Below are 25640 nucleotides of genomic sequence, written 5' to 3' on the forward strand. Positions count from 1 at the left end.
GAAAAAATACTACCAAATATTTCTTCAATCCAATAATCATTTATTGAACGCTCACTCTGAGCAATGTATTGTGCTACATATTATAAAGGAGACTAAAAATGAATTAGAAGGGTCTTGGTACTCTAGAACTCATAGCAAAAGATGGGGTGGAGGATGAGGAGGGAGGATGTACAGATAAATAACTTCATACAGAGGAGACTCTCTCAGACTGTGAACTGCTGAGGTGGAAATGTATTACAATCCTTTTTCTACACTGATGTCAAGTTCTTTCAGGGCCTGGAATGTAAGAGGCCCTCAGCGCACATTTGTTATGGGATAAGTGCATAGCTGAGGTGAGCCTGTGGTAGCAATAATGGACATGCTTCGGTGGGAACAGGGACTGATGCAGTTTCAAGAGATTTACTTGTTACAAGAGCCCAACTGGGAGGTGTCCCTACATAGGTAATTTTTCTTTTCTTTCTTCCAAGTACCCATAAGGCACTATTTCCAGAAGGGAGAGTGAAATTGGCTCACAATGCTCATTAAGAAACACAAAATGAAACATACCGTGCAGTGTTATAAGAATAATAATAACCAGCAGGTACCCCAAGTTTACCAAGTTATCTCACTGGGTTATCCCATTTGTTTCTTGGAACACTTCATAAATACCTTTACTCTCATTTTACTGAGATTAGACTACTTGAAGGTGACCACCAACAGAGTCTACCAGGCTTAGGACTAGAACTCAGGACATTTTGGACTGTAGGGTAATAAATTCCTGTGCACAGTACCACTATTGACTAGGATTTGTATTTACCTACCTTAATATTTTTTTTGTTTTGTTATTTTAACAACTAGCTATTTAACTTTTCTGTGTGATTGGGTGGGACTCCTTTTAAAATGGCAACAAAATAAGTTGGTTATTTATGTTTAGCAAGTTTATGAGAAAAGCATTAGTTTTTAGGTGTTTGCTTTTTTTTTTTTTAACAAGATTTTTAGTTGCAAGTGTAAGTATGGCCCTGTTATATTCCAGCAGTCATTAAATTCAGAGAAAAATTGATGTGGACATTAAACTTCTACATGAGTGGGTTCCAGGGATATCAAACTCGAAATTACCAAACCATTTGCTGGTTATTGAGTCACCAAATGTGAATAATGGTATTAAAGCAACTTTACTTGTTTTTACTTGGTACACTGTCAACATTTGCCACCTTGCATGGAAAGAGGATGAGAAAGAGGCTCCATCATGGAATTAAGTAATGGAAAGAGCATTCCATTTGGGGTTGCAAAAGTTAGAATTCTAGATTTATTATTTATTAACTGCATGTTGTAGGAGAAATTGTCCAACCTCTCTAAACTTCATTTTCCTCCCTTGGAAAATCAAATGAGAGTATTTATGTAATGGCACATGAATTAAGAGAAGAAACGAGGTAATTACAGAAGCAACTTCCTTGAACAACCCTCTACTCTTTCCAGGTAAAAGGCTAAATTCTTTTATCTGGATCCCATCCCTCCATCGTCTCAATGACTGGGCTCTTGCAATAGTCATCTTTCCACACCCCCTCTCCTGTTCTGCTGAATCCTGTTATTGCACACAGACTGATCTAACAACACTTTTAAGAAAAGCAAACAACTAAACTCCCTTGCCTCTACTGCTCCTTCCCACAGCTCTCCTATCACTGTTACTTATGCTGCACAATGACTGAAACATTTTTTAACATTCTGTCTCCACTTTTTTTTCTCCACATTTTCTCTTCCCAATCCACTCTCTTGAGGTTTCAGTCCCTTCCATTCATTCTATTTAGACTGCTCTAGAGGTCTGGCAGATGATAACCTGGAAATGGCAACATGAAAATCATCATGAGCAATCTTTCCAGAGGACACTCTCTTTTGTGGAACCCTCACCCACCTGCTCTGATACCACGGTCATCCAATTTTTCTGTCACTTCACTGGATACCCATTTTCAGTCTTCTGGGTTGGCTCTTCCTCTTCTGTTCTACCCAAGAGCTGGAGTCACTTCTTTTCTCCAACTACATTCTCTCCTTAGGTAGTCTCATAGCTTCAAATACTGTCTTATGCTCTTAACTCCCAGGGTTACAAACACTAGCCCTTATATACTCCCAGAACTTCAAAATTGTATACCCAGTTGTCTGTGACATATCTATTTGCAATACCTTAGTATGCATCTTAAAATTAACAAGCCCCAAATACATCTCTTAATGCCCATCCCCTCAAATTGCCCCTCTCTCAGTCTTCTCCATTCTAGTACATGCCCTCACATATATGCCATTGACCAGAACAGAAATTTATAGGCTGTTTTCATTTCCTTCTTTCTTTCACTTCATCCTCATTTTCCATTCCATCATGTAGACTCTTTTTTTCAAAGGCCCACCTCTTTGCATATCTATGACAACACCTTCCTGCAGACCCCATTATCTCATGTCTAAATAATTGCAATTATTTCCTCCAACACAGCATTCTGTCATCCTTTCAAATGATAGTCAGACTCCACCAAGTTCTCCTTTAAACCTTCAAATGGCTGCCCCTAACACCTAGAATAGAATATAATTCCCTTATGCCTCTGCTTCCTCTAAAATCTCATCACTTGTTTTTCTTCCCTTATCTACTGTGTTCCAGCCACCTGGTTTTCATTCTGTTCTGCCTTTTGCAATAGTTGGGCTGGAATAGTCTCTCCACTATTTTTCATGATTATTCAGATTATAGCTTAAATGTATGTTCCCCAGGAAGCCTTCTATGAATTCAAAAATAATCACCCCTCAGTCATATATTGATTTTAAATCTCTTCATACTCCCTATCACAGCAATAATCACTATTTACTTATGTATATTTCATTCATATCTATCTTCCTCCACCATAATTTAAGCTCCATGAGAGAATGTGCCTAGTATGCCCAGTTCACTGCTAGATATTCAGAATGTGCTCAACACAGAGTAGATACACAATAAATATCTCTTTACTGGATAAATGAATTTATTGTATCTTATCTCATTATATATCTAATAGAAAATAAAAATTATCTATTTTATTTCTTGCTGTACCATATTACAAAAGCTTATTAGAAATCTAGTGGGAGTCACCTACACATAAGGTAGCATTTTACAAATTGGCTTCATCATAGAAAGCTTCTTGTAACTGCTGGTCCTCCCTCCCTCCCTCCCTCCCTCCCTCCCTCCCTCCCTCCCTTCCTTCCTTCCTTCCTTCCTTCCTTCCTTCCTTTTTCCTTCGTTTCTTCCCTCCCTTCCTCCCTTCCTCCCTCCTTCCCCCTTTCTTCACTCTCAGTCTCTCCCTCTTTTCTTTTATTTCTTTTATTTTTTTTAACTTACTACTCTAAATTTAGAATATTTATAATATAGTTACCCTGATCTCTTTTATTTTAGTCTGTGTTGTTAGGAAGTAAATAATTTCCTCAATTCTTTCTTGACATAAAGTATGGTTCATTCAGAACCAAAAGAAAAATCAGAAAAATCAAATCTTTTGGGGGAAGTGATAATGGTACATCTTGCTATCTTTATGAGTGTGGTCCATGAGGACACAACTGTACTTCTCTAAAATCCATCATCTAATTTGATTGTAAAAACAAGAACTCATTGGTTGTAACTGGAATATGAGGGTAGGAGAGTAATGTTTCAGTGTAAAGGTCAAAGACCTTTGGATATATTTCTTTTGAAACATAAATGCAATTGGCCACCAAATTCATGGGCATCCTAAGAGAAAGTTTTAAAGTTGTTCTGTTTCTTTGCAAACATTAATTTGTCTTTCTATAAAAGTGATCCAAGTTTCTATTTGCTTAACAGGCTAAGACTGTACAGATGTGTAAGGAAAAAAAAAACACATTCTTTAACTTTGGTCTACTCTTTAATTCTGTTGATATAGGTCTTAATTTTTAGAATTTATTATTTTATTTCTTAAACTATAACTCAGAATTGTAGGAAGGTAGATACGAAGAGGCTTTCAACATACTCTAATCTATTCTCCTTAATTTGCTGATGAAGAAAGGGAGTCTTGGCAGGTGAAATGACCTGCTCATGTCACACAGCAGATCAGTGCTATTAACCACGTTTTGCGGCTCACAGAATTCTTTCTGCCTCTCTTCACTGCCTACCACCATAATACACAAGGTAAATGGTTATCAAAATTGTCATATGGAGAAACACATACTGAATGACTCAGCACTTTGTTTTCAGAGTCACAAAATTAATGAACAGTAACCATGGAGAGTCCTTATCTTTTGTATTACTCTTTAAATTACTTAACTAGTCTGGACATGTGGTGCCTGTGAACCAGGAGGTCAGGGCTGGATCCCCAGGCAGGGCACATGCCTGATTCTCAGTTGGGGGCATGCAAGAGGCAGCCGACCAATGATTCTCTCTCATCACTGATGTTTCTCTCTCACTCCCTTTCCCTTCCTCTCTGAAATCAATAAAATTATATTAAACAAAATTACTTTACTAATTGTTATCAAACATGTTTAAAACTTAAATCTACTTAGAGGCGGGAAATGTATCTTAAAAAGAAAAAGCACAACTTTTTATTGGAAAAAAAATTAAATTTACAGAGAAGTTGTTTAAGAATAGTGTCTAAAACTCTCATTTGCCTTTTAAACATATTCACTAATTTTAAATATTTTGGCCACAGTTATAATTCTCTCCCCAATATGTAAGTGTGTGTATGTGTGTGTGTGTGTGTGTAGCAGGTTATACACACAGATATATATATATATATGCATTTGTAATATATTATTTTCTTAAGTCATGAGTAGTTTGCACACATCATGCCTTATTATCCTTTACTATTTCAAAGCATATTTCTTAAAATCAAAGATACTCCTCTTATGTAACACAATCCACTGATGTTGACATTGATATACTATTGCCTAATCTATAGTCACTATTCCAGTTTTGTCAGCTGTCTTGATAATGTCCTCTTAGTATTTTTCCCTCCAGTATAAGATTCAGTCTATGATAATATATTGTCATATCTCTTTAGTCTCTGATTTTGAAACAGTTTCTCAGCCTTTTCTTGTCTCCCATACACTTTTTTGAACAGTATAGGCCAGCTCTTCTATAAGATCTATTTCATTTTGAGTTTGTCTGATATTTCTACATGATTAGATTCAGGGTAAACATCCCCAGTCAGAACACTACAGAATATTGTTCTGTCTTTCTCACAGTATCTCATTCAGAGGCACATTTACCCACTTGAATTTTTTTTTTTTTTTTTTTTTTTTTTTTTTTTTTTTTTTTTTTTTTTGTGATGCCAATTTTAAGCACCTGGTCAAGATCTTATCTAGTTTCTTCAGAGTATGGTTAAAGATTTCCTCATTGCAACTTATAGGCAGTCTTTGGGGAAACACTGAGACTATGCAATTATTACGCTCCTCATCTAACATCCTTCTATTCCTGTCTCGATTTATCATCCACAGGAAGATTCTGTCTGAACCAAACTTAACTATGATGATTGCAAATGGTGGCTTCTCCTTCCAATTCATGGTACTATTAGAATGCTTAGACAGAGGGTTGGCTACCACTAACTACACTACATTGCTTCCTCTCCCAGCATCACAAACAAAATAGGTGAAGAAAAATAAATTAATTTCTTATTTGTATACTTTTTAAAGTACTGTTATTTGATGATTTCTTCTGAATCTTTTTCTAGCATAAGTACTGATACTTATTTTGCAGAAATGCGTTTATCTATGGGAAATATTAATTTTGGAATTAAGACAGAGGAGATATCAAAATAGTTCACAAACCTTTTTTCTTTTTCAATCAGGTTTCAATGACATATAATGAAGATTTATAGGTTTTTGAAGATGAGAAATATTTGAAAACTAACTGTATATCAATCATTCACAAATATTTCCCAATTGATCTCAGAAAAAAAGAACTATGAAGTCAAACAGCTGCTTAGAAAAAAACTTTTGATATGTATCAAACTTTTAAAAACAAAGCAATACTTTTAAAATTATCATATTGGTATTTTCAATGGGCCAAAATGTATTACTTGAATTATTTGATTACATGTTAGCTTCTGCTTGTGGGTAGAGTGAAGTAGTTTGTATCAGATCAGTACTGACTTTGGAAACAAGCAGAGAGGCAGTATGCTGGATAGCTTGAGAAATGCAGAAGCTATGTCTCCTTAATTAAAATGAGCCATTCTTTACAGCTATTTTTATCCTGGGGGCATTTGCGAATTCCAGGGGGAGAAGGCTGAGAATCTCAGCTTTTCACCTCAGTGTGTTGGTAAAACCAGTGCAGCTTTGGGTAGATATTTGGGGAGTCTCAACACAGATGTTTATCATAAAAAAAAAAGAGATTTTCTGAGGCCAGGTGTGACAACATACGAAAGACCTGACTGGAAAGCCTCTGAAAAAGCAATGCAGAGTTTTGGCAGTCTCATAAGACAAGGTTCCACAGGAAGAAGGGCCTTTAAAGAAACATCAGACTTTCAGAGGAAAACTCTTGAAAACCAGAATGAACTACAGGTAGACTCTTTTCAGAGCTGCCATCAAGCCTCCACATTGAAAAAGCCTCTGATTAAGATGATCAGTGTGTTATCTGCCCAGTGAAGGGAAGAATGAATCCTTTATAGAGTAAGATACATAATCTGTATCCTCTATCATCCACAGTATACAATATTAAGCACTTAATTAGAATTATTAAATACTAGAGACCTGGGGCACGAAATTTGTGCACTGGGGTGGGGAGTGGTCCCTCAGCCAGGCCTATACCCTCTCACACTCCAGTAGCCCTCAGGGGATATTCAACTGCGGGGCTAAGCAGTCAGTCAGACCACTTTAGTGCTGCTACGTAGGTAGGAGAGGCTCTCGCTACTGCTGCTGCGCTCACCAGTCATGAGCCTGGTTTCTGGCTGAACTATGCTCCCCCTATGAGAGTACACTGACCAACAGGGGGCAGCTCCTGCATTGAACATCTTCCCCCTGGTGGTCAGTGCACAACATAGCAAGCCGTTGAGCGGCCTTAGCATATCATTAGCATATTACACTTTGATTGGTTGAATGGCTGAACAGATGACTGGACACTTAGCATATTAGGCTTTTATTATATAGGATGCCCCCAAGTACTCCCAAGATAATATAATTAAAAATCAAAAGAAAAAATAGACAATAAAAACACAATAATAGATGATTAACTCCTATATTTAAAATAAATCTGACATAATCAAGACAAAAAAAGGGAGAGATAATAAAGATGATAAAGATAAAGAATTTTACCAGAGTATAGGAGTTTGTAAAAAAGAATCAAATGAGGAGTCTAGAACTGAGGTATATGGTATCTGAAATTAACTCAGATTTGGTGGATTTAGCAACGGATATAGATGCAGCATAAAATAGGATTAATAAACTTAGGGAAGTTAGTAGAAAGTATCTAAATTTAAGTAGAGAAATAAAATAATAGAATAAACAGGAGAAAAAAGAATTTTAGAGACCGAGGAACACAATGAAAGGGTTTAAAAGAAGTATAGTTGAAGCCCCAGAGGAAGCACACTGTGAAAATGAAGCAGAAGCAAGAGAGAACTGCAGTTAGGAATGAAAAGTAATAGTAAAAGTAAAGATGTGAGACTACACATATAAAAATAAATACTGACTGACTGTTATTTGACTGCATAAGCAATAACAGAAGTGTCTCTACCAAGCTTAAAATGTTTGTAGAATTAAAAAGAATGGCAATAACAATATAAAAGATGAGAGAGGATAAATGGAGTTAAAGTATTCTAATCTTCTAAAATTATTAGTAATTTGATAAAAATAATAATTTGTACTGGATTGTAATAAATTAAGAATTCATGTAATTTCTAGGATAAAAATTAAAGGAGAATAAAATAATGTATAACTAACAAATTAATATAGGGGAAAATGAAGTAGTTTGAATAATTCAAGGGAAAGCAAGAAATGAAAAAGGATCAAATAAAAAACCAGGTAGGTTTAGGAAGATATAAACCAAAATGATCAATACTTAACTTTAGATTTAAAAGTACAAATATTCCAATTCAGAATCTAAGATCATGGTACTAAAAATAAAATACAAACCCCAGCTATATTCTGCCTATGGGAGATACACCTTAAATATAAGGACACAGAAAGGTTGAAAATAAAAGCATGTAGAAAGAAACAGCATGCAAACACCAACCACAAGAATCAGAGGGCTCTACTCTTATCAGAGTAGTTTATGGCAAGAAGCTTTACTAGATATAAAGAATATGTGCTAGTTACGTATTGTCTCTCAGTCGGAAAGTAGTTCTCATCCTGTATTCACTGGAACCGAATCCTGCAGACCACATTTCTTTTCCTCCAGCTGGCTGGAGGACCCTGCCAGTAGAGGGCACTGGAAAAAAAAACCTGCTAGGCTGAGAGGGCAAGAAGGGACTTTTCCTTCTGATGTTCTTGTTTGGGCCAGTAGCAAGTAGATGGGTTTTCAGGAGTCCAAGCAGCACTGAGCTCCAGGGATGCAGCCTCATGTTTAATGGAGGTGTCCACTGGCAAGTTTCTTTATCAATACAGTTTTGCTGCTCTCCCAGTTCTTCAGCAAATGAATACCACCTTAGTCACGATTTCCAGGGACAGCCAGGTGCTGGAAGCCAATTCCAACATGTCATAATGCAAGAGTTTCATCGAAAGGTTGATGGAACTTGGGGACTCAACAAGGGCTGAGTCACATATGTTGTTACATGTTGGGAATGGTTAAAGGCATTTCCCCAAACCTGAAAAGGATGATTGTTTGCTTCCAGACACCTCAAGTAATCTTAATCTCCATGTTATTGCCTCTTACTGGCTAAACACATGAACAGCCATAGTAGTTTGGATTATTCAAACTACTTCATTTCCCCTTATATTAATTTTTTAGTTATACATTCTTTTATTCTCATTGTTATTCCCCAATCTGAAAATGGATTCTGTAAGAAACCCTACCCTTTGAAGTGTATATCTCTGCCTTGCCTTAAGACAAACTGTATTAATTAAAAGCAAGGGGTCCTGAGACGAGGAGAACTTGGTTTTGTCAGCCAAGCTCCTCTGCCTTCCCCAACATGCCTTTCAAAATTATGTTTTGTCTCTAGATTCTTATTTAATTTACACACAGCTTCCCCCCCCCCCCCCCCAGGTTTCCTGAACGCTTCTAGATGCTGGATCAAGACCACCGGCATTAAATGACGTCCTACATCTGGTAGCCAGGTGTGAATTTTAGCTTTGCAGGACCTCTTCTAAGGTTCTGGTTCCTTCTTTGTTCACTTTCTCTCAGTCCCAATAGGACTAATTTGCTGCAGGTTCTATGTCCATAATGTTTGGAGTTCTCTTTCTACTCCTTAGTTAGCCACTTTTTAATCCAGTTAATTATTTTTGTACTAATCTATTTAATCTAGTTTCTGTTTTCTGACTGAACTGATACAAAAGAATATTTTATAACAAAGGAAGTTATACAAGGAAATGACAGCACAATTTCATCAATAAGATGGCTCAATAAGATGGTTTTAAAATGCATAAAACAAAAATTACATTTCTCAATAAAAAAGACAAATTTCTAATCCTCATTGAAAATTCTAATTTATATCTATCAATACTATTTTTTAAAATATATTTTTTATTGATTTCAGAGAGAAAGTGAGAGGGAGATAGAGAGATAAATATCAATAATGAAAGAGAATCATTAATTGGTTGCCTCATGCATGCCCCACACTGAGGATCGAGCCCCCAACCTGGGCATGTGGGCCAACTGGGAATTGAACAGTGACCTCCTGGTTCATATGTTGATGTTCAACCACTAAGCCATCCCAACTGGGCTCAATAATGGATTTTTAAAAAGAAAAGGAGTAAATAAAATCCTTTTAAAGACAGAAGCTCTGAACAACACAGATAATAAAATTAACCTAATTGATATATGTAGAATCCTGCACCAAACAACATCAGTATATATGTCCTTTTTCAACTATACCTGAAACTTTTACAAAAATTGACCATTGCTACATCATAAGTCAAACAACAACAAATGAGAATTTTATATAGAAATACAGAGCATTAAGAATAGCCACGCTAAACTTGAAGAACAACAAAGCTGGAGGGCTTAAACAGCCAGATTGTGAGAATTATAATAAAGCTATAATAATTAAGCCAGTGTGGTTTTAATGCAAGAATAAGTCATTAGACCACTTGAATAGGATGGACAGTCCAGAAAATAGACAAATACATAAATTATCATTTAATTTGAGAGTGACACCTCCCTTCCCTAAAACCCCAACCACATTCCATTGTTTTTGAGAGCTTATTGCAGATGTGGAAGATCTGGAAGAGCAAAAAGGTACTGAGAATTAGAGAGATGGAGACATAAGTGGAAAACAGAGGTAGTCACCTGCCACTGGTAGAGAAGAACAAGGCCAGGTGATCGATTTAGGGTTGGTACTAGTTGAAAAGAGTCTACATAAATAGAGTAACATGAAGGCCCATAGACGGTAGGAAAATGGGAAGAAATGGCAACTGCATGAGGAGATAATGCCCTAAAGTAGAGACTAGATATGTTAGGCTGAGAGGTGACGTGGAGGCCATGGTACTACTGCAATCCTTTCTTTTTCTCAGCTTTATTGATACACATATATTGCAAAATGATTAGCACAGTAGAGTTAGTTAACATCTCCATTGCCTCACATAATTATCATTTATTTATTTATTTTTTTTTTTGTGATAAGAACATTTAAGATCTACTCTTAGCAACTTCCCAGTTTTGTTAACTGTATTAACACAGTATTTGTTAGCACAGTATTGTTAACTATAATCACCTTGCTGGACATCATCCCCAGAATTTATCTACACTAATAAAAGAGAAATATGCAAACTAACTGTCACTTTGTGACACCCATCAGCCAATCAGGAGTGAGTATGCAAATTAACCCAACAAAGATGGCGGCAGCCCCGCTCTCCAGACACTCTAGGACTCTGGGCAGCGCACATGCAGGCCAGGTGAGGGAGATGTGGGATGCCAGGCAGAGTGGGGGATGCCTGCTATGAGAGGGAAGGTAGGGTCTGAGGGAGCTACAGGAACGGTGCTCTGGCTGGAGCAAAGACTGAAGGCTCCGGCCAGTGCGAAGATGGAAGGCAGTGGCCAGAGCGAAGGCCTGGGTCCTGGGTATTGGAGGAAAACCAGTGCTGGCAGCCAGGGGAAGGAAGACCTATTGCATGAATCTTTGTGTAATGGGCCTCTAGTCTTATAACATGAGGTTTGTACCCATTGAGCAACATGTCTCCACATCCCCCACTCACCCTTGAATCTCATAAATATAAACAACAGAATGGTGACAACACTTTCTTTCTGTAACTTAAAACTTAGGTTTCCAAATGTCTGCCAAGAGGGATGTGAAGTAGCTAGCTATTAAGCCATAGTTTTGCTCCTTACACCTTCAAGTTAACAAAATTTATCTGAATTCTAAGAAGTTAAAAACACACTTTTTTTTTTTGAAGGGGTGACAATACAATGTCTTCTCAAGTTGTAACTTAGGTGATCTTTAAAGACAGCATTCGATTCTTCTGCTTGAATTATGCTGGCTAGCAGGAGTGTAAGTGATAACTGGTGCGAGAGCACTGAAGCATTCATGCATGTGCAATCAGATGAACACCCACAACCTGGAGAAACACAGGCCCAGGTTGAATGCCAATAGTTTATAAGCTAAACTAACATACGGAGCTATCATCTTATTACGAAAAAACTAACGGTGCCTGAAGAAAAGCAAGACCAATGTTTTCAAGTCTATATTTTCAAACACATTTAAAAACCCCAGCTCAAACAAAGTTATATACAATTCCCATCCTCTGTTGAAGGGCATTTAATCTTATTTTTAAATTTTGATTCTCTTTCACTCTTTTTTTAAATATATTTTTATTGATTTTGTACAGAGAGGAAGGAGAGAGATAGAGAGTTAGAAACATCAATGAGAGAGAGTCATTGATCAGCTGCCTCTTGCACACCCCCTACTGGGGATATGCCCGCAACCAAGGTACATGCCCTTGACCGGAATCGAACCCGGGGCCCTTCAGTCCCCAAGCCGACGCTCTATCCATTGAGCCAAACCGGTCTTGGCTCTCTTTCACTCTTGAAAGACACATATGCAACTTACTTAAGTAAATCTTAATAAATCAATCTTAACTTTAATATATGTTATTTATTAAGATTTAACTTATTGGTAATTAAATTATTAGTTTTAACATTTATTTATTTTGACTTAATTTAGCTAATTTATTTAAATAAATATCCAGATAGAACAACTAATTCATCCAAGAAAAAGAACAGAAATTAAGAGCTTTGATTTCTATAAGTTATTTCTATTTCTATTCGGTGATTATAATATTAGTCTTCCCAAAACACTTCCTTTTAAATAATTACTTAAAACCACATCAGTTTTCCACTTGTCATGCATTTCTAGATTGCAATGTGACGTCAGCTTCAGATTGAACCCATTTAGATTATAGGGACACATTCTAACATTTATCCTGTGTCAATTCAGTTCATCTACCTTCAAAGTTGCCTAAATTGTAGGAAATATTAATGGTTCAAATATCCGAATCCTGAACAGTTCATAATAGAGATACATAGGTGTACACAGATGTGTATCACATCATTTAATGTAGAAACACATTTACCCCTTAAGGCTTTCTAAAATACTGTAGGGAGGTAAAGCTGAATCTTTGCCATCACCTTTACTTTACAAGTTTTCCCATCATATGGAGAATGTGGAGTTATATGGATAACACTCATGGCCACTGGGTTCTCAGTTTCCTCATTTACAAAATGTGGTTAATGATAATATCTGCCTCATGTCGTTGAGAAGAGTAATAGAAGGTGGCTTAATAACAGTAAGTGCTCGATAAATGTTAATTATTATACTATTGTTATCGTCATTTTTATTATGGCTGTTAGTGCTCAGCAATTTTTAAAAATTAGACAATTAGAAAAAAGCTCTTTCTATTGGACACTTGGCTCATGCTCATTCATCATGTATATTTTGAAATTTAGCCAGCGCTGTGATAAGTTATAGCTTCCTCTTCAGTGATCTTTAAGCTAGACTGCTACAATATTTTATTTTATTAACCTCCCTAAGAAAAATTCAACAAGGCTCTTCAAGGGTGCAAAATGTTACAACTTGAATGTTACTTTCCAGAAAAATGACTCAATATATTTTACACTAGTTGAGAGACAATATTTTGGGCTCCCGGTTGTAAAAAGATTTAAAAACCCTTGATCATATGGTGTTCGTTATGGCTTTTGTTACCGTAGCCTACCACTGTTGGGGTACCTGCTAATCTATTTTCAACTGATGTGTCACATAAAGGAAAAAATAAAAAGGAAGAAATAGCAGTCAAATAGAGAAATGTGGCTTCTAGTCATTATGTGTCTTAATTAGAAAATGTTCTCTTTAGTAAGGAATAATCCGGTGTGCTGATGCCTGGTGATCATTTTAAGGTTCTGAAGCTCATGGTTATGATTCATGTTCATTTTTTGTTGTTTTCTTTTAAGTTGTAATCAATTTTCAATGTGCTAGTTTCACTACTGAGAGATGAATAACTTTTTGAATTTAGGGCCGTTTCTAAGCAGTTATTTTCCATTCTGCACAGTGGCAAAAATTTTTTTTAAAAAAAGGCTTTTAACAAGATTTTTCATTTGGTTATAATTCCTGAATGGTTTTTAAAACTATTTCTCATTTTGTTATAATAACACTGATGAGTAACAGATTGAATAGGTCAGTGTTTTTCAACCTTTTTTGGGCAAAGGCACACTTGTTTCATGAAAAAAATCACGAGGCACACCACCATTAGAAAATGTTAAAAAATTTAAGTCTGTGCCTATATTGACTATATATAAAGTAATTCTCTTGAATAGGAATCAAATAAACACAAATAAAGTATTTTATAATTACTTTATTATGAAATATTAAGTAAACAAAATAGTGAAAAATTATAAAATTCTTGTCTTGTCTGCACCTACGGCACACCAGGCAACATCTCGCGGCACACTAGTGTGCCGCGGAACAGCGGTTGAAAAATGCTGGAATAGGTGCTTCAATGAAAAGTCCACATTGGAAACAAAGAAATCTCAGCTCTCTCTTGATTTTGTACTTGTGTTTCACATCATGACCACTCACCAGTTTAGATTGATTCTGTGGCTTTAAAAAAGAGGCTTAAAAATCATTTTAAGCTTCTCTGAAATACTCTACATCACAGAGTTGCCTCCAGTTGATTCCCTTTCTTCCATATCAGAATCAATATTTCATTCCTTGCTCACATTAAGGCAATGAAGAAACTACAGGCTGTATGCAGAGTTAGGCGGTTGGAAGGATTCCAGCCCATCTCTTGCTTCCAATGTGTTCCTTTTATCTTCCTTTATTTACTTTTTCCTTCTACAAATATCATTGAGCACTTGTCATACATGAAGAAAAAGAACCCTGCAAAATATTATTTTTGGGTCCTAATTGAAATTATTTTTCCATCTAGAGGAAAATAGTCCATCCATCCTGCAGTATTTAAAAGTAAGCACCTATAAACTGGGCAGTATTACTCAGTGGTTGAGCTCTGACATATGAACCAGGAGGTCAGGGTTCAATTCCCAGTCAGGGCACTTGCCTGTGTTGTGGACTCAATTCCCAGAAGGGGACGTGCAGGAGGCAGTTGTTCAATGCTGCTCTCATCATTGATGTTCCTAAATGATTCTTTCTCTCATCATTGATGTTTCTACCCATTTCTCTCCCTTCCTCTGAAATCAATAAAAATATGAATTTTTAAAAAAATAAAGCACCTTTATGGCTTTCAAAGTCTTATTGGTAAAATTTGAGAGATCCAAAGAGCTTTGGTGTGAATAACATTATTAGCGTGTTACATTTAACTGTAAGGGGTTAAAAAATATTTATCAATACAAAGCAAGTTTTCATTGATTTATTTCAAACTAGTGGCCTATTGAAACTTAAACACTTTGCTGGTGTTCCAAAAACTGGGACTTTTACCGCTACCCATAAATATTTTATGGACAAGGAATGTGAAATTTTAAACAAGCCTGACAGCCATTTTTCAGGGACCATGCTGAACCACCTTTGAATGGCAGGCTCATTGTGAAAGACATTCATTCATCTGTTCACTCACTCACTCACTCACTCACTCTCACATCAAACATCTCAGGGAGCACATTTTCTGCCAGGCATAGTGTTTGAACAACACACACAGTTGAACACACACCAGGCATGGTGTTTGAACACACACAGACAGGTCTGTGTATTAGAGAAGAGCTCAGATTGTCTCTCTACCCTACTTAGTGATAATTCAATATCTGCAGTCCACGGTAACACGGGTCATGAACACAACAGCCCATTTCATGAAGATTCAACAAAAAAAATCTGGACTCTGAAATAGTTATCATCTTTCTCTTGACCAGAGGTAGATGCCCTCAAATTATACATGGTATTAAGGAATAAACGTTAGGTTAAAGCAAAACGGAAAAAAAAAAAAAAATCTGTTACTTGGAGACCAAATAGAACCTTGGCCTCCCCTGTCTCCTTAAAGTGGAAACGGGGTCAGGTGGGCCCATTTGGGGAAAGGTAACCCCTGGGAATACCCTTTCTTGTAACTGCCTGCAGGAAACGACACCTGACTGCTTGTTAGGCTTATGGATAAGCAACGTTCCTGGTCCCTCACCTGGGAAGGAAGAAAGGAGCCTCTGTTCACCCCAGTTTATTGAGCTTTCCGAGCTTCCCCCTGAAGCTCAGTCCACTACCCACTCAGGGAAGGTGAAAAGTTTCAACTGAATCTCCTCCTACCTGCGCAGCTGTGGCTCAGCCGGCTGGGACCCGGAAGCTCGGGACTCCTCCCAGCTGAGCATCCGCCCACTGGAGGGTCCAAACGTCCCAATCTGCGTGCTCAAGGGTGGGGGGCGCCCAGGTTCCAAAGGTCATGTTCCAAGCCCCGCCCCTTCGCGTGAGGCCCCACCCACTAGCCCCTCCTTCACTAGCAGTCCTCTGACTATTCTCTGTCTTGGCGCCTGAATTTTTTTTTTTTAATTGTAAAGTAAATTTTTATTCTTCCTTTCAGATTCTAAAAGTAATATTATTGTTGCCCCTAGCCGATTAGCTCAGTGCGGTATAGCATTCTCCCAATAAGCGAAGGCTGCTGTTCAATCCAGGGTCAGGGCACATACAAGAATCAACTAATGGATGTACAAATAAGTGCAACAACAAATTGATGTTTGCTTGTATTCTAAAGAGGAAGATTAGGCATTTAATGTATATGTTTGCAGCCTTTTTACCATGAATAGATAGACAAAAAAATAAGTAGATCGTCCCGCTTGTCTGTCTCTTTCACACACATAAATAAATGCACAGGTCTGAGTTACATAAATAGACTTTCTGAAGCTTTATATATATTTTCTTTTTTAAGGAAAGTTTTTAAAAATTTATTTTTACTCTAAAATACACAAATGTAGCAGTAAAAATCCTATTTGTGTTTATTAAAGAGAGTAGCCATGTATCTTGCACACAATTTAAGAAGTGGAACTTTATGAATACACTTGAAGAACTCTGCATACCTCTAAGGTTTGCATCTTCCTAACCAGTATTATGAATTGTATGACACATTCACTTGCCTTTCTTTATAGTTTAACAAACCATCTATGTAGTAATTTTTATTGAAATATAGTAAACAAACAAAAAAATGAAGTAAGCTGCAAGTGTGTTCAATGAATTATCATAAAAAGAACCCAGTAGGGTAATCACCACCCAAATGAAAGAAATAAAACATCCCAGAAGGCCCTTCTAATTACTACCCCTTTCTAGACCCCAAAGGTAATGACCATAGTTTAATTTTATTTATTTTTGAACTTAATAAAAATAGCCCCGTTATGGTTTTACTGCTCTAAACTGTTGTAAATTATAGTTATCTTTTACAAAGTACACTCAATAGTGACTATTTAAATTGTAAGCCTACCTCACAATATTATATAGGGTGCATTTTGCTTGCCATTGTGAAGGTAGGGTTAGGTAGGTGGGAGGGAAGAGATCAACCAAAGAACTTGTATGCATATATGCATAACTCATGGACACAGACAATAGGGTGGTGAAGGCCTGGGGGAGGAGAGAGAGGGAAGGTGAGAGGACAAGCTAAAAGAGGTCAATGGCGGGTAAAAAGGGGACATATCTAATATTTTCAACAATAAAATTTTTTTTATAGAAAGTGGAAGAGGATGATAGAAAAGGAAGTGAAGGTCAGGAAAACTTGAAGGTGTTATGCTGAGGACTTTGAATATTGGGGGTGGGTCTATGAATCAAGGAATGCAATCAGCCTCTAGCTAAAAAGAACAAAGAAACTAAATTTCCCTTAAAGCCTCCAGAAGGAAGGCACCTTGATGATTCCATGGTTTTAGCTCAGAATCTCAAGTCAGACTTCTGACCCCTAGAACTGAAAAATAAGAAAATTGTGTTGTTTGAAGAAGATATAAATTCTGCTGAAAAATTATTTTATTTCTGTATATCCTATTGGGTGGATGTACCATAACTTTATTGATATATAGATTCTATTTTTGTTGTTGTTGTTGCCAATTTTCCTTCAAGTACTTATATTCCCATGCAAATCTTTTTCCCCCTGTATATCTCTGACTTATTTCTTTAGGATTATTCTTATAAGTGCAATTTCCAAATCAAAAATCACTAACTTTTTAATAGTCCAGTGTCTTGCTGTCACATTACTTTACTAAAAAAAATGATGCCAATTTATAGTCCTGCTAGTGGTGTAGGATGGAATCTCATTTCAACTTCCCAACATCAAATTTTTTTTTCATCTTTGTTCATTTAATAGGTGGGAAATATTTTTCCACTGATGTTTACATTTGCATTCCCTTGATTATAAGTGGGGTTAATTACCGGTGTCTATTATTAATTTATATTTATCTTATTATGATTTATTTATACATATTTCCCCAAGTCTCCTGAAGTTTTAACATTGGTTTCTCCATGAGTAGACAGCTTGCTCTGAGTGGGTCTCTTAGGTAAACACAAATGAATGAATCGTAGTCCCTAAGTCAACAACTGGTCTAAATCTTCAGGGTTCTTTGTTCTCTTACTTTCACATTACAGCTGAAGAAAATAAGATTGAATCCATAAATAATTTGCTCAGGTTCTTGGGTGGGGATTTGAACCTGTATCTTCCTACTTAGATCACTACTTTTCATAGTCTTGAGCTGAACGTTTTCCCTGTCATCACAGGTCAAGAAGTTGTAGTTTGTTATTCATGGAGCCTGTATAATTGAGACTCAGGGGGAGAATTTGCAAAGTGGGGCAAAGAGTAAGTAGTTGCTGGAGAGTGCGAAACACATGAGATTGCCTCTCATACTCCATAAATACAGGCAAATGAGCCCCCTAAGGAGATGATGCCACCGTGCGTGGCCATGCAGACCGTATGTGATTCAATTCTAGAGGGGCCACCATCCCCATCCATTATGAAGTGCAGAACCACACCTACCTGCATTGTTGTATGCAACCTTTTCAATATTTATTTAATTTTTATAATCACAGGTGGTTTTCAAGCACAGGCCAGTGTAAACTAGAAGTAAAATACGTCATGTTATGTTGGAAGCCTCTTTCTGAATTTTGCTTTTATGTTATATCTGTAGCCTCTTTTTGAACTTTGCTTTTAGTTGTCAAAACAATTGATGCAAAAACTTGATGCATCAAGGGTCATTGTTCCAGAAAGCATAAAATAATATCAAGGGCAGGAAATGTAAAGCAAGATCATCCCTGTAGAAATACAGTTAAAACAAGCCCTCTCATGCACCAGAGGAGAGTAGGACATTTTCATACCAGCACCAGGTAAATGTGATACAGATCCTCTAACACCTGTTACCTAGTGAGTCAGTGAATAGGAAAATATTCACATGGGCAAGGAAGTGACATGCAGTGAGTATTGGGTGTTTTATTGTAGAAGCCATTTTAGAGACTATCTTGTTTTGCAATGACCAATGCTGGTTACTTGGTTAAAATAACTCAGCATGAAGTTAGGAGGAAAGAACAGATATTGCTGAGGCGCTCTTGGGTTGCCGAAGATAGGAGCAGGAATAATCCAGGCATCACCGTTTTTTACTTTCAGTGAACTTGCTTCGCCCTCAATCCCCCTGAATCGTTAAATACACCACACACTTTAATATTTTATGCACCTCAGTCAGTAGGTATTAGGTTATTTTGTTTCAAGGAAGCAGTGTGTCAGAGTCCTAGAAAAACGCTGGATTCAGAGCCAGAAGAATGGACTTGGGAGCCTCGTTAGCAACCAGTTTAATTTTCTCATCTGTAGGATTTAAGCTTTGAATTAACTGATTAGTAAGATAATATTTTTGCTTTAAAACTGTTTATATATGTTCTACTTTAAAATGGATATTTTCTTTAATTATGATTTAAATATAATTTTTAAAAAAGAAATATCAGAAGGCTTTAACATAAGCTCAAAGTTAAATAACCAGCACAATGCCTGTGCATGCGCACACACACACACACACACACACACGCACACACACACACATGCACACCACATACTTATTTCTAATATTATCCTCATCATTCTTTTACAGATCCTTTGTAGAATGACTATACAATTTGCATTAGTAAATAAAATAATTTCTATGGAGGCCAACGAGATGAATGGTCTCTTGCACATGCAGAACAATTTTATAATCAGTTGTCTTTAAAATCCTTTATCGGGAACTGGCAAAACTTTTGGTACAGAAAATACAAGAAATGCATTTCTTTCCTGTCCTTTGCAACAGGCTTGGCAATTACCTTTTGCTAAAGTGCAAAAGCAATTACCTGCTTGCCCAGGCAGACACTGATTGCTTAAAGTTTGTCCTTATCTTGAAGTTGTAGGAAAAGCAAATTAATGAGCAATTTTTATATCCTTGAGCAAATTCAGGCGCTGTCCCTGTGGGTGCAGTCTGAGGCCTCCTTGTTACATTTGGGGCCTGCACTCGGGTGCAGGGGTCACGTGGAGCCTCTGAAGACAGTTTTGCAAATTCCAGGTTCAGCTTTGTTTGGTCAAATAGCTATTAGTGTCCGTTTGAAATTGGGCAAAGTTTAACTTTGCATCCTCCTTGGCCATTTCTTTCCTATTTCCTAGCCTAATTCCAGCAACCTCATTTGGGGTGATCAAGACTAAGATTTAGACACAAAACCCTGAAACAGCAAAGACAGGATTTGAATATTCAAAGAAAATTTAGGAAGGAAAAAAAATAAATATAAAAAAATGCACACGTTTTCAGAGCATTCATTTCTAAATATTATTTAAAGTTCCTACATTCTCTCTTTTTTTCTGCATCAACATAATTTAAAATGATCTTTTTAGATTTCTATTGTGAATTATGTTTGGATGAGTAGGCCTTCTAGATCTGGGGAAATTATGCTCACTCTTATTTCCATTTCTACGTCTGGGTTTGCCTCTCTGGCATCCGGTCATTTTTTTAAAGCATCTTGGGCTTGTTGGTCCTGTACTGCTCCTGTCATGTTTCCTCTGCTGGGTGTTAGGTAGTGGGCAGTGCTGTGCTTGTAAACTGGCTCTCAGAGAAACAAACAATCAGTGATTACAATCACTTGTCAATTTTCACATATACATTTTCCTATGGTCACTGCACACAGCGTTGGGAAGAGAGGTGAATAATTGACTCCAGCACTTCATATCTGCCCATCTATACAGACAGCTTCTGAGTTTCCATCTTAGATGTTTCTGTGCCTTATAACCCATAAGCCACTTCTCTCTGTCTTCTTTAATTTTGATCCATTATGTTTACTAGTGGACAGGATCTTCTTTATGCTTGGTTGGTTGATTCCAAGCTAAGTTCTCTGCACAGTCTGCATGGTCACTGGGACCTCTGATTATGCACACTGCATTTCTCTTGTGCGTGTTTCTGTCACAGCATTGCAGCCACCAGCACAGTGCAAACCTGCTGTTTCTTCTTCTTCCAAAGCACATGGCTACCTGCTAAACTCCCACTTCCTGACTAAGGAAAGCTGCCTGTTTTCAGTCTACTTATAGAACTGGTAGGTTCTGGGCTTTGTGCATGCCTTTCTCTGCTTCGAGTGTTATTTCCATTGATTTCTTAGATGACTGCATCATTCAGGAGCCTGGGGACAAGGAAGGGTGAACTTGATAATCATCTGCTTGAGATTTATGGTAGTAAAATTACATTGCTCATTAGGAAAACATGACATGGGTGATGTAGATGGATGGTTTACCTGTGGTGGAGTAGAGTGAGAGTTCATGGGGAGAACACCAGGCCCAGGATTTGACCTTATAGAGGCAGTTGTCTTCAAGCTTAAATAAATTCAATGAGTTCTGATGCACATGTATCATTTCATGTTGATTGTTTTCCGATGTGCCCGTACATCTGTGCCACACAGAGCCCATTACTGGGAATATAAAGCCTCCTGTGCAGTTCAGGAGAGAATCCATCAAGGTCTCCAGGGGCTTCTCTGTCTCCAGGGACATGTAGACACCACTGCCAGCTGCTAATTCCCTTTTCTTCTCGCTGCACCTCCATTTCCATACCTTTACTCCTAGGTTAGCCAGCAGTTTGCTTAGGATTATATTGCATGCAAATCAATCTGGAAGGCATTTACATGATTTTTCTTAGGATCTGTAACCATACCCCATCCAACCAAGCTTAGTTAACTTTTGTTAGCGGCATCCTTACAAAGAATGGCACTTTTAAAAATAAACTAAGACCTTGACCACGCAAGACTTGCAGCTAACAACAACAATGACAAACTGGGACTTATCCCAGCGCTGCTATCTCATTACTGTGTGTGTCCTTGTTTAAGTCACCAAACGCTTAACTTCTGTTCCCTCAAGAGAAAATGAGGAGGCTGGGCTTGGACTTGGACTTGGATAGCCAAGTCTTTCCAGCTGCATCACCGAGTGGTAACTTTTATGACGGGTGCTTTCAGGTAAGAGATGAGACAGTGATGAGAGTGGGTGAGATGTGGCTTCCTGGGAAAAGGGAAGTGATTTCTGAGGTGGTTTCTTCCTGGCTGCAACCTTCACCACTAGTGTTGTCCGTTAGCAAGTAAAAATGGAGGGTGCCCAGTTGGATTTGAATTTTAGATCATCAATAAGTAAATTTTAGTATAAGTACATTCCAAAAACTGCATGGGACATACTTACACTAAAATGTGTTCCTTGTTTATCTGATAGTCAAATTTAACTTGGTTTCCTGCACTTCATCTGGCAACTCTGCATAATGGTGGGTAATAACGTCTCCTGTCTCAACAAGTTGGGCTGGACAAGTAGGGCAATTCAGCAAAAAATAGAGGAAGACAGAGACTGGCTGGTTGTTTGGTATCTCTGCAGCATGTGGTGGGGAAGGTGTCATTTTTTCTTTTTTTGCCCAAGTTGTAATAGCACTTCATGGTTTAAAAAAACTAACACTAACAAACTGTGAGACACTTTCATACTGACATAAGAAGTCACCAGGCTAATCTCTGAATAGACCTAAGGACTCTACAGAGAGTTGCAGATAGGAAAGGTCAATTACCGGAAGAGAAAGATGAAAAAAAGAAAAAAAAAAGGTTGTTAAAGGCTATAAGACTTTTCACTTCAAGCAGAAAACACTAAATTATGCCTAGCTTATAAATTGACTTGAGTAACTTTGTAGTCTGTATCTTACAATGAAGAAAGAAAATGGATGATGGAAGAATTTAAAAGTTTTAGTAATTATTAAGTAAGTATAACATTTCATTAGGATGCTGTCCAGTGCATTTTTAATCTTCAACTGCCTGCAAAAGATGATGGTCATGCATTTATGCAGAAGATTATGGTAATGCTTTCTTTTATTAATCTCATGGACATTTAGTAGATAGGGTCTGCCACGCATCATAGATTGCGACCACTGGCATTTCTCTTATCAACCCTACCGGTTGGGAGGCCTTATTACTGATGGCAGTGAGAGGTGACCCAGTTCCTGACTTGCCTGACCTGCCCATAATAGTCTTAAACTATATCCAGGTTCCATATACCCTCAGTCTGCCCCACATGCTGACAGATGATCACAACTTCAGGTTCTCTGTTTTAAAATGGATACATTACTTATTTTTGTCTAAGGAGGACAAAAAATTTTACCTTCTCTTTTACATTTCTTTGAAAATTAATTATGTATAAAGTACAAACACTTGTACAACAAATGCTTATCTGTGGGATGGCTTCATTATGCATTCATTCAAAACTGTTTCCTTAGCACTTACTCTGGCCTTGTCTTGATGCTAATCTATCTATATATATATATATATATATATATATATATATATATATATATATATATATATATATATATATAATGTGCAAATAGACCAAACAGTGGAACAACCAGAATGACCACTCAACCAGTTGCTATGAGGTGCTGAGGTGCACTGACTACCTCTCGGTCCCTTCCCCTGGCTGGCAGGCTCCAATCCCCCCATGGCAAACAGGGAAGCAGGGGTGGGTGGCCACCAGGGATGGGGCTGGCTGCTAGCAGCAGGAGAAGATAGCCCTAAACACAGGCCAGGCCTAGGGACCATACCCACACACGAATTTAGTGTGCTGGGCCTCTAGTAGGAGAAATAAAACAAGTGAACAGAAAATCATGATGCACTAATAAGTGGATAAAGCACAGGGTATTGAGGAACTGCTGTAGAGGTCAACTGTCCCATAGCAGGGAGTGTAGCAGGAAGGTTTTCTGCAGGCAATAACTTCCAAATTAAGATTGGTGAAATTGGAGTAAAAGGAAGAGAACAGGCTGAGTATGCAGACACAAGGATCCTAGACAGCGGTATCCACAAGTGCTAAGACTTGAAAAAGAGAACATGACACTTGAGGAGCATTTCAAGGAGTCAGTTTGATGGGATAGTGGATGGAGTAGCAGTGACAAGGGAGGGGATGTAGGGCTGAGCAATGGATGTGGGAGCCATAAATTGGAATTGGAATCAAGCTGAATAGTAGTATGATTTTCTCCATGAGAGCTCAGAAGTGCCGATAAAGAGGCTAAGGAAGCAGGCAGTGAAACTTATTCAGGGCGGGGGTGTGCCAGGCAGTGTGACGAATGGCAAAGCTCCTGGACAGAGAGGCAGAACTGAGGGATATGAGGACAAGGAGCTTCACATCTTCAAACAAAGAAATGAAGACTCAAGGACATAACATGAGCAACTGAGGATGGAAGATTGAGGGGCACAGAGAAGAACTTCACAACTTCAAAGAAAATGTCCACATAGGAATTTAGTTTTCAAAGACAGGTGCTCGCCAAGACTTTCTTATGAAATTTGTAAATCTAGAAATAAATTAATTACAGATTGTAACAATTAGCCAGTCATGTTTGAAACACCACATGAGTGTCAAAACATGGGGGAATAGAGCACTTCCGGGGGCAGGTAGACAGTCACAATGAAATTCAACCCCTTCATGACCTCATAGCGCAGCAAAAACTGCAAATGCCATTTTTATGCACCAGATCACATCGTCCCCTCTCTAGGGAGCTGCGGCAGAAGTACTATTAATATAACTTCCACTCCACGCCCATCTGCAAGGGTGATGAGGTCCCGGTGATTCGAGGTACTACAAAGGTCAGGAAATTGGCAAGGTAGCCCAGGTGTACAGATATGTCATCTAGTTGGGCGGGTGCAGCATGAGCAGGCTAACCACACAACTGTCCACCTGGGTAGTCACCCAAGCAAGGTGGTTATTTAGCACCAGGGTCAACTGGACAAAGATCGGAAAAAAATTATTGACCACAAGGCCAACTCTCAACAAGTTATAAAAAATTAAGGCAATATAGGGAAGAACTTATAGAGAAAATAGAAGAATAAATATAACCTCTTAGGCCACCACTGTTTAACTACGTTTTTTTTAGCCTGATGTGTATTCCTTTGAAATCTTTCAAGATTCTCTGGAATACTTTGTTTCCTTCCTGTTCTGTTGTTGATATGGGGCTCTGTACATCTATTTTTGCTCTTTTGATTAACTTTACGAATAAAAATTGGAAATGTTCCTTTAAATAATAGTGGGATGTTACATGAAAATGAAAATTGCTATAATGTGAATGGCAATTTATGGTACATAAACATATTTTAGTTGGAGATAGGTGTAGCACTTTTCCAATAAAGGGACACATATTACAAGCAATAGAAAATGAATTTTTAAAGTTGCTACAAGATAACTACTGAAAGTTAGAAAATAAATTATAATTGTTCATATATAATATATAAAGTCCATTAACACTTAACAACTTAAATTATGAGCATAAATGTTTATTAGGACCAGTGGAGTTGGAGAAAAATGGGGTTATATATGGCACATGAAAAATAGACATTTTGACAATATTCAAGTATGTGATATTAATAACAATCCATGTATGAAGCAGTTTAATGTTAACATTTTAATATTTCAGGTTAGAAGCAAGTGATTTTGGAAATAACACATGAGATAGGGAACATTTGTTGGATCCTCTAGAATCTATATAAATACTATTAGATTTCTCAGTATAAAAACAGTATAGACATCTTAGTTGGAGTGTGTAGTTATTCTCATTAAAATGGATTTTAAATCAGAAAAATACTGGAGTCTAAAGTTGCTAAAATATAATAGCATCACCAGGATAA

This window comes from Pipistrellus hanaki, assembly GCF_964339955.1.
Source record: "Pipistrellus hanaki genome assembly, chromosome: 2".
Lineage (NCBI taxonomy): Eukaryota > Metazoa > Chordata > Mammalia > Chiroptera > Vespertilionidae > Pipistrellus > Pipistrellus hanaki.